General features: G+C 28.8%; 1 non-coding gene across 1 annotated transcript; it reads left to right on the top strand.

Moving 5' to 3' along the window:
- The first annotated feature begins 11,353 nt into the window (after positions 1-11,353).
- Trnal-uaa lies at positions 11,354-11,437 on the top strand. Its single transcript has one exon. It is a non-coding gene; the product is annotated as a tRNA-Leu (tRNA).
- Positions 11,438-12,170: the final 733 nt, after the last annotated feature.

The raw sequence follows: 12,170 nt of genomic DNA, 5'->3' as shown, positions 1-12,170 counted from the left end.
TTTTTTTAAATATGACTTATTTTAAAATTTTCTTTATGGTTGAAATCAATACGAAATAAATTAAATGTGAAAATTAGATTAGAAAATAATTACTATGTCCTACAAAAATTAATATTTTATTATGTTATGCGCCAATTTTCCTTTTTACATAAAATTTGACGCCTCTGACGAATTTCTCAGTAATTATTTTAACTTGACCTTTCTCAATAACATTTTGATCTTTTTATCACTAGTAATTAATAACAATAAATTTCCTTGTTAACTATCATTAATTATTAATATGATTAACATGGTTTTCCATATTTTTTGTTAATTAGAAAAATCGTTTGATGTGAACGCTATTTTGTAATTGTAGTTTTCTAAAAATTATATTTTTTAACCACCGAATAAAAAAAAAGAAGTTATAAGTTAAACGTATCAGTGTATCTGTTATATTGTAACGTAGTTCCTAAAGAGAGGAACCGATTTCGATTTTTGTTTTCGTTGGAAATATATTTTAATCGAGAGTATTTCGGGTGAGAATTCAAGTGCAATTTTAGGGTTCAATATCCGAAATTACTAGAAAAAAGACGGTTCTCTTCAATTGAATGAGTAAATCATGAAATAGAATACTTTTCTCGATTTTTTTCGATTTTTCAAAGGAGTATATTGTGATTTTTATGAATATTGATATTTAAAGATATTTATCAACATGAATCGAAAGACTTTTGACATTTATTGTTCATAAAGTTTAGTAGCTAAACTAAAAACATTTTTTTTTAAATAACAAATATTCTTTTGCATGTAAACCAGGCATTACATTTATATAATAATAATAATATAGCTAAAGATAAAATAATAATATTGTAGAATGTTCGAATTTAATTTGAACATTAACAAACACCACCCTCATCATTCCGATCGTAGCACAACATCCAGAATATTCTCTCGTCGCGTCGAATCAACCCTCCAGTTAGAACTAGCACATCCACGCAAACAATTTATCTGTATAGGTATGTGTAAATGTATGTAGGGAGAAATGTAGTACCTGTGACCAAATTCAAAAATATAATAAATATCTTTTTTTATTAACAGAAATTCGAGAACAATTTAAATACTGAAAATATGAATAAGAACATAGTGTCCATGAGAAGGAAAGAAAAAATTTCGTAGATAATTTATACAACCTTAATTATTAGTAGTTCTGTATCAAATATTCTGTGATATTTGATTTTGTAAGAAAATCTTTAATACTGTATTTCCTTTAGAAATCTGTAAGAAAAATTTTCAAATTTCTAACTTCAATTTATTTTTCCTCGACATTTTCTGTCGACATTTATGAATATGACCACTATTCCAGACATTTCGTACAACGATAAAATACTGTTTCAAATTTTCGATTAAAAAGATAACATTTTCAACATACTGCTTGTGAAAATAAAAATTGGAATTATCTTTTGTAAATGTAAATCACATGAAATTAAAAACAAACCTAGTAACAATGACCTTTTAGCAAACGTTGATCTGTATTTGGTGTCTATTCGTTGTGTGCTTAGTCATGGTAAGGACAATAAAATCGATGCCAGCGCTTCCAGTGAAAAATTTTGGCGTTAAAGGAGGTTGTTCTGACTAATTTGCAGTTCTTTACATGTTAATGTTAAAGAAAATGTCAAATTAAAATTATTGAAAAACATTAATTAATTAAACATAATGCATTAAAAATTGTGAAAGTAAGAAATCAAATTGCACAAATATTATTTTAAAAAAGTAAACTATCATAATTATTTATTTTAATTTATTTGACAATAATATTCAATTTAGGCATCCATACAATTCTATAATAGGGCTTTTCATTTTAAAATCACGATTCACATTTGTTTCGTACTAAATGATTTATAACCAATGTGATAAAATGAATAACAAATATCTTCTATCTTAGTCCTACTTATTGCTGTCAGTACGAAAAAATAAACTCTGCACTTGCGCTTATGACATGATGAAAAGGCCTATTAAAGTAGTGTATCGTTACCATGGAAATGCCTCCAAAAAAACTCACGCCCGGTGCGAATAAATTTATTTACATAGGGTTTTCATACATAAAATTTTATCCTTTAGGAGTTAAATTTCCAAAAATTTGTTTTTTGTGAGCGTCATTGGTCTTTCGCTTATATATATTTAGATTGATACAAAGTACAAAAGATCAAGGGTACTGTAGTTTCTCCTATCTACTATATATATACTAAAATTAATACCCTGATAATATGGGGAAAGGCAGTACAAAATTAATTAATGCCATTATCGCCTATCATCTGTTTTAATTGCTTTACTGGTGTGGTAGTAGGTTATTGTGAATAGAAAAGATTATATTATTATTATTTTATATAACATAACAAACGTACGTACATACATAGTGGTGCTATACGACAACACATGACGCCATGTTGTTTTTATATTAAATTTGTGTAAAATTATAGAATATAAAAAAGACGATTAAGTGTGTAGAGGCATAAGGCCTTATATTGTCATTTTCGAAATTGAAATTCATTTTATTTTATCTATATAAGGCATATTGAAATGAAATACGGAGTTGAGTAATCATTGATTTAATCGAGTGCCAGACAATATAGAATTTTGATATATGATCCAACTTTCTTTCAATTTGACAACAAAACAATCCGAAATAGATTATAAGTCAGCATGAAAGAGAACGTGGGCTAAAACAGTGGTGGTTTTAGGAACGGCAAATCTGGGCCTACATCCAGGGCCTCGCGCTTAGAAAGGCCTATTTACATACAAGAGGTGAGGAATTTAAATGATCTAGAGTATTCAAAATTACGTTAAAATGAGTGCGTTTTAATTGATTAAAAACTAATTAACTATGGCCCGGGATAAAAAGCTCCTAAGGTTAACTTTTATGCCCAAAAGGGGCTGGCAAAAGTGTATAAATTAAATTAAATAGTATTTCTATTAACTGTCGCAGTAAAAATTAGTTCGTGAATCTGAGTTGAAGAAAGAGCGCAAGAAACTTCGTTCCTGAAGGTATTTTTCATGGGCATAAGTGTACGCATGCTTTTATTTACCCGCGCACGCTTTTTCTACGTAGCCAACATCCAAATTAATGTTGAAACTGCTCCCGGCAACAAACATAACCTCATAACTATTTCTCATATACTTACAAAAATATGTCCATAATCCGAGAAAACACGATTTACCAGTATCATATCCGAAACGTGGCCGTGACAGAATTTTCCAAAATGCTAAAATTTACCTACGAAAAAAGTAAATTTCATTTCTTGCGAACAAAATGTTAACAAAATGTTATAAGACGCAGTATCAGATATAAACTATTTCACCACTCCAGCGTCTTTGTGAATTCCCCTAAATGAACCCGCCTCCCGTCATCCACACTTCGTTCGAAAGATATACAAATGATTCTTAATAAAAATGTTTTTTATAGACTTTTCACACCAGGTGTAAGTTGAAAGTAGTGATCTTTCTCTACTAGAGTGCAAAAATAGAGTGCAAAAACTGTACGAAAAGAGAAAATCTGTCAAGTTATAACATAATACACAATCAAAATTGAAAAGATATATATTTTTTTATTTGTGTCAATTTTTTTTTTTTTTTTAATTTTCCACGATTAATTTTGGAGAAATCAATGAAAACATACCATCCATCGTCCGTTTTCCCATAAGACCAATGTTTGCCTTCTTTTGAAGTCATTTATTTATTTAAATAATCGGGAAACTCCCCCAAAAATTTCAGGATTGATTAAGACCTAGCCCAATTTCATATAAACAAAAAGTCAAGTCTATTATCTAAAATCGCTTGGCACTTGAACACCCTTAAAATAATCTTTGTAATATAATTTCTTACTGTTTTCCTTGCGCTTCCACCAAAATTGTAGCAATTTGGATTTGCACGAATATTAATAAAATTATACAATTTTTGCTCGTTTAATTTGCCCGAAGTTTCTTAAATTTTGTCAACCAGTATAGACACGGATTGCTAAAAAATTAGGTCGAATTATTTAACGAAAAATAAATTCTGAATATAAACTGTTTGTTATATATTATTATATTATTAAACGTTAACTATACTAAATACATGAATATAAAATAAAATGACGTTTTAATATTATTATTTATTAACAGAATATTCATATTGCAGGTAGGTTAGTTATTATAGGTATATGTATGTAGAAATTGACTATACACACACCAAACAAAGTTACTAAATTATAATGAATTAAATTTTAACTGTTTTGTGATGATGATATAATTAAAATTTTCATGTTGTTATTATACTATTATTGTTCGATTAAAATCGGTTATAAATAACTTCATATATATTCGTATTGTACTATAAATTATTTTTTAAGAAGATATGAAATTCTGTGAAATGTTCATTATAGATTGGAACTTGTGATTTAATATCTATTATAGTGGTTGTTAATGAATATGGGTATGGGTATGGAGGTTAGCGGGCCATGCTCGAGCATCGGGCCTCGAAGCAATGGTTCAGAGCACCTAGCCAAATAGACCCTTGTTCTCTATCCCCGCTACGCTTTTCAGTGGCTATTATAACCAACTGATGTACTGAAACCCAGGATCTGCCTAGCTCTGAGTTTCCTAATTTCTTCTGGTTCGACTATGGCCGGTCCCAACCATTTCCTTCGCTGTTGTATGAGCGCCGGGCAGTAACAGAGAAAGTGGATCGATGTTTCTTCTGAATTTTCTCCGCATCTGTCACGAGCGGGAGATTGTCTTTTTCCAATCTGATGTTGGAACTTGTTCAGGTTATCATGCCCTGTGAGTAACTCTACGATGACTTTAATATCGGCCCTGTTTAGTTTCAAGATCTCCTCGGCTCTGTTACCGAGCGAGTTTCCTTCACCCAACAGGCTTTTGGCGATTCACCCTCCCTCGTAGCTGGTCCATGCCTTTAATTGTTGGTTTTTCCGATTATCTCCTAATCTGTTAAGACCTTCTTGGTATGGCATCCTCGCAAGCTTTTCTTGAGTGAGAGCCATGGTGGGTTCCAGTTTGGCCAGCTTGTCTGCTCTCTCATTACCGTTCCAACCAGAGTGTCCGGAGATCCACGTTCGATTAAAATCGGTTATGAATAATATATATTCATATATATTCGTAAAATTCTATAAATTATTTTTTTTAGAAGATATGAAATTCTTTGAAATGTTCATTAGAGATTCGAACTTGTGATTTAATATCTATTATAGTGGTTGTTAATGAATATATGACGATGAACAAATGAAAAAGTATGTAAATGACATAAATCATATTAATTAGGTCATTAATATTTGTGATAATCATTTAAAAAAAAATTATAATTATAATTAATAAAAAATAACAAATTTTCATTTTAAAATTAGCGATATACAGACATGATCATCATTTCAATCCCTATTTGACATCTTAAATTAATAAATTTTCATGAAAAAAACTTAACTTCAAAAATGACAAAGTTTCATTTAAACTTTCTCCCCCTAATAAACCCCGTTGAAGAATTAATTTTTCGAAAATAGTCATACAAGAAACTTTTGTTTAGAACCATGATTTATTTTTACATTTCTAATTTCAAAGTTGATCAAATTTTATACAAATTTCAATCCTTGAGTTATTTCTTTAGGGGATGAATTTTAAAAAATCCCCTCTTAGTGCACACTTACGTCATTATATTAAGATTATTCAAAATTTCATTCTTCAGAATTTCAATTAGCTGCGCGTTGATCGATCAGTTTTTGAATCAGTCAGTCAATTTCTTTATATATATATATATACATATATATATATATATATAGATAAAGTTTTATCGAAATCACAAAAAGTTCTATCGAAAGAAACCCCTTAAGAACATCGGAAACATTAATTTATTTCTCACTTCCACGAAACTCAAGAAAATCATTCCAATGAATCATATTAGATGTATGTATATGCAAACAAACACTATCATTTTTTCTATTAATTAATAGAGAGCCTAAATAGCCGAGCGGTCTAAGGCTTTAGACTTTGACCGGTCGTCTATTTAGACTTGGGTTGCGGGTTCGAATGCGGCAGTATGATCAATTAAAAAAATAATAATAATGTGAGCGGTAGAATTGATCACATTGTCGTCGCTTGGATAAGAACGAAGTAACCGAATCCACCCACATCAAATTGTAATTGTAAACATGTTTGAAGTTATAAGTAATAAAGATTGACAAATAATGATGTGGGTGGCCTCTGTTATAGGTGCATATGGCAGAGAAACGGAGGTTAAACCCCATTATTATTATTTTTTTTATTAATTGATAGAGAGAGGTGTGGAAAATGCCAGCGAACGTAAAGTATTTTGAATACGGGACGTTTTTTTTATTAAAGGTAAAACTTGGATGTATTGATTATTACGAAGTATCCGATATCCAAAAGAGCTTTTATATTGAAAAATAATCGTTGAAAATATTGATCCAAAAAATAATTATATAAACCAGATAAAAATTATGTTTTAAAACGGTATAACAAATCGTTATAATGTAGTATGAATAAATAATGTCAGGATAAAATCATATTATTATAATTCAGCAGGACATTAGCCAAAAATTATAATATTATTGTATTATTTTTGATATATATATACATACCGTACAGACATATTTTATTGTACAAAACATACGTAATATGTACATATATATTACATGATGTGGACCGGAGCTAATACAAGCAATTGAAAATCAGTAACAAAATTACCGGTTCGGATACTGTTTACACAGGTAAACATGTTTTAATATTCATAGTAATATTGTATAGGTAATATCATTATAATACCCGATGTCATATTTCTATGGGTACAGTAATGTAGAGTTGCGTTATAAAAACTGCTAAAGTTTTTGCGTTGAATGTTAAAATAGTTATTTACGATACGGGATAAAATAATTATTAACGTTCGCCTGGGAAATTTGCACAACCAGTTGGAAAATCGCAGAAGTACGTTAATAATACGTTATCACCGTATATCGTACAAAACTTTATCAACGCATCTAAAATGTGAAAATAAACGATTATTATTATTTAAAATTTTTAACGGTTTATTGAGAAAAAAAGAAACATTATCCATGATAATACATGTCATGCTATTACAACCTTATATTGTGTATATTCGTTGTGTGCGTAGTCCTGGTAGGGACAATAAAATCGATGCCAGCGCTTTAAGTGAAAAATTTTGGAGTTAAAGGGGGCTGGTATGACTAATTTGCAATTCTTTACATGTTAATGTAATAGAAATGTCAAATTAAAATTATTGAAAAACACGAATTAATTAAACTTAATGCATTAAAAATTGTGAAAATAAGAAATCAAATTGTACAAATATTATTTTTCAAATGTAAATTATCATAATTATTTATTTAAATTTGTGGGACAATTATATTAAATTTTCAATGTATGTCATAAATGCAATCCATACAATTATATATGCATCCATACAATTCTATAATTAAAGTAGTGTATCGTTACCATGGAAACGAAACTCACGCACGGAGCGAATAAGTAAAAATTATACTGATACCCTGTCAAATGTGTCCACCTCTCTGAATCCTACAGTTTTTACAGAACATATGTTTAATGCTTGTTATAATCGAATTGTGATATTCGATCATTTAATATTGGTTTTATTAGTTATAAAATGCACGCGAAAATGTTCATACTTCACATATTTATTGATACCTACACAATAATGAAAACAAACGTCACTTTACACGAGCAGAAATATAATTATGTAATGTTTTAATATGATTGGACAATATTTCTAAGGTGGCAAATTTAATCCGATCTTATAGGAATTTTTTTTTAAAACCCATTAATTTTGAGTCATTCCATATTCTTGAAACCTATAAGAGGTAGGTTAATTTTGATCACAAATTTGAAAAGTACGACCCAAATTGAGTAGGATTACATACTTGATTTATCAAAATTGGATAAAATTTGGATGTGATAGAGCAAAATTAAATTTTTTGGTTTTTGATGACGTCATAAAGTTAAAAAAAATATTTTGTTGATAACACAGGCAAATTTGAAGCGATCTTATTGGAATATTTTTTTGAAATTTTGGGCCATTCTTTTCAGCTGTGATGCCATGAATTTTTCGTAAGCAATTACTTTTGTGCTTAATTCCGGAACTAAGACTACACATTAGGGAATACCCATTAGAGCTAGGTTAATTTTGATCACAAATTTGAAAAGAATGGCCCCAATTTAGTAGGATTACATACTAAGTTTATCAAAATACGGTAAAATTTGGATGTGATAGAGCAAAATTAAATTTTTTTGTTTTTGATGACGTCATAACGTTTAAAAATTTGATTTTTTTGATAACACTGGCAAATTTGTTCCGATCTTATTAAAATTTTTTTTGAAACCCACTAATTTTGGGTTATTTTTTTCAGCTGTGATGCCAGTTTTTCGCTAGTTATCACTCATGTTCTTAATTCCGGGAGCAGGGATCCATATTCTTGAAAACTATTAAAGCTAGGATAATTTTCTAATTTTTAATAATAAAATGACATGACATGATTATGGCAATTTTCCTATTTCGCCTTTATTCTTATGTTATGCCTCTATTTTGCTTTTACTCTTATGTTAAATACTATCAATATAAAAATTTTCATCAAAATCGTTAGAGCCGATTCTTGCCACCACCACAATATACCCTCGTGGTGGTGGCAAAATTCGATTAATCTGTTTAGAAGCTACGATGCCACATACGAAAAAATTACACCTGCTTTTAATTTGGTATTTTTAAATTTTTAATTTAATTTTGTTCAGTTTTATGAATGAATTACTTAAAATAATAAAACAATGTAAATTAGACTTTAGAATTAATGTTATTAAAGGTAAAACAATATTAAAATAGAACTACATACACCAATAAAAGCCATATCAAATTGTATGATCAAATTAATTTCACACGAATTGAAATTTTGACCGGACCAGAAGTTTTGATGATCGCTTCACCGGTAATGATTGATTAATATACTTCATACATACCAATAGTACAGTACACTGCTTATATACTTTGGCAGCATTTAATAATAATAAATATTTGTTTTCCGAATTCATTTTCATATAATAATATTTATTATAACATTATTTTATGACTGTTTATCAGGTAATAAAATCAATATTATGTTTACATTTTATATTAAATCATAAAGTTATTGTTATTTTATTTTTTAAAGAATTTATTAAATCACTAGTTTATAAATAAAATTCGATTGGTAGATGCTTCCTTCGTAAACTATAGGAAGTTCTATCGAAGAATATTTTTATAAAATTATAAAAATTAATTATTAAATTTGTAGGATGCAAAAGTGAAGTAGAAAATTTATAATTTACATGAAAAAAAATCCTCTGTTATTAATAAAAATATAGGCAGTATTATTGCATAAGTAAAACTTTTGTGTAGACACTAAAAATATCTAGGGAAAACGAAAATAACTTTTTTTCACGCCTAGTAATAATAAATATACGAATTTTGGAAAAACTTCTTGAGAACCTCATTAAATTACTCAACTGTTAGGTAACAGAATATTACTTATCCTTTTTAACACGCTTTTATTTTGCACATTGAATTGAAATTTTACACACTGATCAAGGACCGATGACAATACAATAATTAAATAAGTTTGTCCGATTATTCTGATTAGGATCTTGAAAATTAACGATTAACTTAAAAATCCTTGATGGTGGAAGCGCAGATACCATTCCATAATATTAACGAATAATTGTTTAAAAAATTGAAAAGCACATTAAAAAAAAAAAAAAAGAAAGTTGATTAAGAAAATAATCATTTCATCGTAAAAACGTGGGGTGCTTTTTAAAATACTTTGACTGTACTTTTACCAATATCTGTCAATATAATATTTACTATAATTGAAATCTAGCACTGCTTTTTTACGATAAAATGATTTCTTTCTTTTTTTTTAACTTAAAGAAATAGTTTTCTACTTTTTAGTTCAGCTAGTTATACAAAAGTGTGTTTTTTAGTATTTTTAAACTATTATTTATATTATAATATGTCATGTCTGAATACTTCTGCGAGGTGGCACTTATTTTGGTTCTATACTAGGCGAATAACTAACGAGTGCGTGGATCAGACATTCTAAAAGTTAAAATTTTTAATTTCGAAAAATCACCGTAATTAAGGTACATCTAATCGGAAATATAGATGATATGTTGTAGAAAAATTTATAAATTCAATTTTACTAAGATCAATAGAGATATTACAAAAATTATGTTTCGTTCGTTTTCAAACCGAATGGACTGAAATTATAGCCGCTAGAATAGCTACAGTCATCTACCAGATAAGATCGGTAAGTACACATGTTAAGTAATTTTTTCAAAATTCTATGACAAGTGCAAAACAAATAGCACGTATTTTCTTTGAAAAAGCAATCCGCCAATTTTAAAAACAATCACTTCAAATATTTAACTTAAAATGAAAGGCAAGCTTTCAAGTAATATGATAGAGTAGAAAGTAATTTGGATAAACCTATAATTTGGAAAATTTTTATTTTCTACCTAAATTTCCGTGAGGCTACTATAAAATACAAAATAGTTTTAAGCCCTCAAACAATTTAACATAAAAAAAAACTTTTAACAAAAAGAAAACTGACTTCAAAAGAAAATCTTTTCCAAAACAAATTAATATGCACTAAAAAGTAAAAAAATATCGATATTATAATGCAGTTAAAATTATTGTTATTTTTGGAGTCGGTATCAGCCAAAGAAATAGCTCTGACAGAACAGTTTGCTACATTAGCTTGGCTGACACCGACTCCAAAAATAACAATAATTTTAACTGCATTATAATATCGTTATTTTTTTACTTTTTAGTGCATATTAATTTGTTTTGGAAAAGATTTTCTTTTGAAGTCAGTTTTCTTTTTGTTAAAAGTTTTTTTTATTTCGTGATTTTTAGTGAATCTGAAGTACACTAACTAATCTTTCACTAAAAAAGAATCATCGAAATCGGTTGACGTGATATTGAGTTATTCGTCCTCTTGTCGTGCATAATGAATGCAAATTTAAGACTTTTATGGTTTTCTCACTGGTAGCGTTGTCAGAACTAGACTAAAATAAAATGGGACCACACGGGAAGCACCAGCTTTCAAATAGATAAAGAATCATCAAAATCGGTTCACCCAGTAAAAAGTTCTGAGGTAACAAACAAACAAAAAATACAGTCGAATTGAGAACCTCCTTTTTTTTGGTTTGAAGTCGGTTAAAAATATTCACAGATATCTAAAAAAAAGAATCAAATTATAACCTTTTTAGGCTGCTACTTGGTCTGATTAAAAATTGTTAATGATTTACAACAAGTCAGGTTGGCCGAGCGGTCTAAGGCGCCAGATTTAAGCTCTGGTTCCCAAACGGGAGCGTGGGTTCGAACCCCACACCTGACAAAATAAAATTTTATATTTTTACCCTTACTTTATCTTATATAATTTATTAAGGATATAAATTTTAATAAACAAAAAAATATTTACATTATAATTAAAAATAAATATGACAAATTATATTTTTCATTTAAGAAATTCTTCTGTAATTAAAAACTGTACGGCATACACACACACACAGGACGAAACTGAGATAGCGATAAAAGAATATGGTTAAATACCACCTTCTAACAACAACAAACACTCACGTAGTTAGAACCATTTTTGATACCTACCCAGAGATAATATGGAAGGCGACCTCATAACAAACAATATTAACTTCTATATAAGTGGAACATTTTCTAACGAGTAAAAATTATGAATATTTTTAATATACATAAGCTGTATAATGAAAATTATAATCTACAGTATGATTATTAGAAATGAATATTTTAAATTTTCGAAATCTAGATAATGACTGATATATCTAGTTTTGATTATTGATTTGTCGGTATGCTCCAAGCGGGCAAATATCCACTCGAAATTCAATCGAAAATCAAAATATCATCGATCAGTGGACAACCAAAGCAAAATTTCGGCCTCTGCCAGAGCATTATGGGTAGTTTTGAGTGTGTTTTCACATATGATGATTGAAATTTTCGATTGCATAGAAATATTGAACACAGAACTGTAGAAGTCGAACCTCTGTCTCATTTAATTGCATGAGAAAGTGAACGCAGTTTTGGGAGAAAAGTATCAA

Source organism: Chrysoperla carnea, chromosome 1 (assembly GCF_905475395.1).
Source record: "Chrysoperla carnea chromosome 1, inChrCarn1.1, whole genome shotgun sequence".
NCBI lineage: Eukaryota > Metazoa > Arthropoda > Insecta > Neuroptera > Chrysopidae > Chrysoperla > Chrysoperla carnea.
This window is presented reverse-complemented; position numbering and strand designations above follow the sequence as displayed.